Source organism: Triticum urartu, chromosome 1A (assembly GCF_056163025.1).
Source record: "Triticum urartu cultivar PI428250 chromosome 1A, HENAU_Tu73, whole genome shotgun sequence".
NCBI lineage: Eukaryota > Viridiplantae > Streptophyta > Magnoliopsida > Poales > Poaceae > Triticum > Triticum urartu.
Genome location: NC_141873.1, coordinates 282,070,663 through 282,075,539, shown reverse-complemented (window position 1 = coordinate 282,075,539; position 4,877 = coordinate 282,070,663).

Genomic DNA, 4,877 nt, shown 5'->3' with positions numbered 1-4,877 from the left:
TGCCATGCCTTTGGGATATATTATATTCATAATCCATTATGGCTTTTATTTAACTTGTTCCTGCATATAAGAACTTGAAAGTGTCCTAGTGGTTTACCACTGGACGGGTCATGATGCCCAAAAATATATACATAACTTGGATGGATAACCAAGATTGTAATAACCAGATATAAAATAGATGATACATGTGATATATCTCGTTGGCTGACCAACTGTTGGTATAGTAAGGTTGAAAACACCAATCTGGAGTATTGATGACTCCTTTCCCTCTTGCCGGTTCATATAAAAACCATACCGGGTTATGATAACCACTGGTTTGTTTGTATAATGTCGGTGACCTCTAGTCAAAACCAGACCATAGCAACTTACTGCCGGTTTAGACCTGATCATGTACTAACAACTGAGCGTTGAAAGCCATGCCAGGTTGTAATAAACACCGGTTTATCAAAAAATATTCATAAATCCCTTATCAAAAGATGTTTAAAAATAGCAAATCCAAAATAAATATGCAAGGCTTTTCATGGGCTGCCAGGCCCTACATCCAGGCTTTTCATGGGCTACCACGCCGCTGAGTTAAACCATTTTTCAAAGCCTTTTAAGATGGACCTCAATCTTTAACCAATCACCGTTTTAACTTTGACAAGTTCAGGGTCTATGAGATTGACTTGTCAAACGTTCAATGGGTCATACCAGGTTTACCTGGACGGAGTGACTTACTTAAAAAGGCAGGATAACCCGGGGTTTTAGGTGAATACACCTGGCTTCCAAGCCTGGCTTGATAGCCTATTACAAGGGTGCAAGCTTGTTGTTCTTTGAGAAGCAAGGAGCCCCCAAGTAATATTTGAGCTATGCTCAGTGGTTACCCATGTTTGAGTTGTGCTGTATGCAACAGACCCTCTTTGGTTCCACATAATTTCCTTTTGGCTTTAAGCCTATCAAGAGGTGTAGCTATGGTGTAAATACAACCAAGCCCCCTAGTGATTTCCCTTTTTGGTCTTAAGCCAATCAAGAGGTGTAGCTATGGTTCGAATATGACCAAGCCCCCTAGTGACTTCCTTTATATCTGTGTGGCTTTATAGGCCGGGTTAATAGAACTCCGCTTTGTAAGTAAAAACCCCCATGTAACCACACATGATGTAAAAAAGAACAGAGACCCCGCTTTAGCTGAGGCTCCGGTTTATTATATAATATATACATTGTCATTAGTATGTACATAAGAAGAGCCTGTGGCTCAAGTATAGTAAGGCCGAAGTAGAGCTATATTCCATGGCCGCTGGGTATCCTCCTTCGATTTGCGTGAGTCTTTGTGCTCTCGAACATCGATAAGGTAGTATGACCCGTTGTGCAGGTTTTTGCTGACCACAAAAGGTCCTTCCCAAGGTGGGGATAATTTGTGCATATTAGTCTGATCCTGGATGAGCCGGAGCACCAGATCACCCTCTTGAAAAGTTCTGGTCTTAACCCGGCGGCTGTGATAACGTCAGAGATCTTGTTGATAAATCGCCGAACGCGCCGCTGCGAGATCACGCTCCTCATCTAACAGGTCCAGCGAGTCCTGACGTGCCTTATCATTTTCAGCTTCAACGTAAGCCGCCACACGGGGCGAGTCATGACGGATGTCACTAGGGAGAACCGCCTCTGCTCCGTAAACCATGAAGAAAGGCGTGTAACCCGTAGATCTGTTTGGTGCAGTGTTGATACTCCATAATACAGAAGGTAACTCCTCCACCCAACAACCCGGCGTCCCCTTTAAAGGAACCATAAGTCGGGGTTTGATTCCTCTCAAAATTTCTTGATTCACCCTCTCCGCTTGCCCATTATACTGGGGGTGAGCCACTGACGCCACATCAAGCTGGATGTGCTCACGTTGACAAAATTCCTCCATGGCACCCTTGGATAGATTAGTACCATTGTCAGTTATAATGCTGTGTGGAAAACCAAACCGGAATATCACCTTTTTGATGAATTGGACCGCCGTAGCTACATCACACTTACTGACTAGCTCTGCCTCTACCCACTTGGTAAACTTATCAACCGCCACCAACAGGTGGGTCTTTTTGTCTTTGGACCGCTTAAAGGGTCCGACCATATCTAGCCCCAAGTTGCAAAGGGCTAGGTAATTGGAATCATTCTCAACTCCTGAGCCAGAACATGAGCGCGGCGTGCAAATTTCTGACAACCGTCACACCTTTTTACTAAATCCTCAACATCAGCATCAGCCGTCAACTAATAGAAACTGTGACGAAAAGCCTTAGCCACCAAGGATTTTGAACCGACATGGTGACCACAATCTCCTTCGTGGATCTCTCGCAAAATCTCACAACCTTCTTGAGGGGACACACAACGCTGAATCGCCCCTGTCACGCTGTAACGATGTAGCTCCCCATTGATAATGATCATTGACTTGGATCGCTGGATTACCTGCCGAGCCAAGGTTTCATCGCCTGGTAACTCGCCCCGGTTCATATAGGCCAGGTATGGGACTGTCCAATCCGGTATAACATGAAGCGCCGCTACCATCTAGGCCTTCGGGTCAAGAATAACCAACTCCTCCTCTGTGGGAATCTTGACCGATGTATTATGAAGTACGTCGAGGAAAACATTAGGTGGCACCGGTTTATGCTGAGAGCCTAGACGACTTAAAGCGTCTGCCGCTTCATTTTCGTCGGTCTATATGGTCCACTTGATAAACTTGAAATGACCAACCACTATGTCCACCTCTCGGCGATATGCAGCCATGAGAGGATCCTTAGAATCCCAAGTGCCAGATACCTGCTGAGCCACCAGGTCCGAGTCACCAAAGCACTTAACTCGGCTTAAATTCATCTCCTTAGCCATCCGAAGGCCATGAAGCAAGGCCTCATATTCAGCTTCATTGTTAGTATAAGGGAACATTAAGCGGAGAACATAACAAAACTTGTCACCTCGTGGGGAAGTTAATATGACTCCAGCCCCCGAGCCCTCCAATTGTCTGTACCCATCAAAATGAATAGTCCAGTACGTGTTATCTGGCTTCTCCTCTGGTGCCTGCAACTCTGTCCAATCATTGGTGAAGTCCACAAGTGCTTGTGACTTGATTGTTGTGCGAGGCGTATATTTTATCCCGTGAGGTCCAAGCTCAATAGCCCACTTGGCAATCCGGCCAGTCACCTCTCTGTTTTGGATGATATCTCCCAGAGAGGCTGAACTAACCACTGTGATGGGATGACCCTGGAAATAATGCTTGAGCTTCCGACTTGCCATGAAAACTCCATACACCAACTTCTGCCAATGCGAGTACCTCTGCTTTGATTCAATAAGCACCTCACTGATGTAATAAACCGGCCGTTAAACCGAATATTCCTTTCTGGCCTCCTTGCGCTCTACCACAATAACCACACTAACAACCCGGTCATTAGCAGCCACATACACCAATAAGGGCTCTTTATCAACCGGAGCCGCAAGGACGGGTGGCGCGGCCAACTGTCTCTTCAAATCCTCAAATGCTTTATCAGCCGCGTCACTCCAGACGAAATCATCCATTTTCTGTAGCATCTGATACAAAGAAATAGCCTTCTCACCAAGGCGACTGATAAACCGGCTTAGAGCTGCAATCCGGCCCGCCAAACGCTAAACATCATTGATACACGCCGGTTTAGCCAGGGACGTGATGGCTGAAATCTTTTCCGGGTTAGCCTCAATGCCTCTATTGGACACCAGGAAACCCAAGAGCTTGCCTGCCGGAACACCAAAGACACACTTAGCTGGATTAAGCATCATCTTATAGACCCGGAGGTTGTCAAAAGTCTCTCTCAAGTCATCTATCAATGTTTCCTCCTTCCTGGACTTCACCACAATATCATCCACATAAGCATGGACATTGCGCCCAATCTGTTTATGAAGACAATTCTGAACACAGCGCTGATAAGTCACTTGGGCACTCTTGAGCCCGAAAGGCATAGACACATAGCAGAAGGCTCCAAAGGGAGTTATGAAAGCTGTCTTCTCCTGGTCCTTAACTGCCATTTTAATCTGATGATAACCATAATAAGCGTCCAAAAAACACAAACGATCACAACCTACCGTAGCATCAATAATACGCGGGAGAGCAAAGGGATCAGCTAGACAGGCTTTGTTCAAATCTGTGTAATCCACACACATACGCCAAGTGTCATTTTCTTAAGTACCAACACCGGGTTAGCTAGCCACTCAGGGTGAAAGACCTCCACAATAAACCCTGCTGCCAAGAGCCGGGCCACCTCCTCACCAATAGCCTTACGCGTCTCTTCATTGAAGCGGCGAAGAAACTGCCTGACCGGTTTAAACTTGGGATCTATATTAAAGGTGTGCTCAGCGAGTTCCCTCGGTACACCCGGTATGTCAGAAGGCTTCCATGCAAAGATGTCCCGGTTCTCACGGATGAACTCGATGAGCGCGCTTTCCTATTTCGGATCCAGGTTAGCACTAATGCTGAACTGTTGAGATGAGTCGCCAGGAACGAAATCAACCGATTTAGTGTCTGCAGCCGATTTAAATTTCAACGCCGGATCATGCTCTGTAGTTGGCTTCTTCAGAGAAGTCATATCTGCCGGATCACCATTGTCCTTATAAAACTTCAGCTCCTTTGTGGCACAAACCGACTCCGCATAAGTCACATGCCCTTCTTCATATTCTAAAGAAATATTCTTGCTCCCATGTACCGTGATGGTCCCCTTGTGACCTGGCATTTTAAGCTGCAGATAAACATAACATGGCCTTGCCATGAACTTAGCATAAGCCGGCCTTCCGAACAGGGCATGATATGGGCTCTTGATTTTCACCACTTCAAAGGTCAAAGTTTCTGATCTTGAATCATGATCATCTCCAAAAGCCACTTCTAGGGCTATCTTGCCAACTGG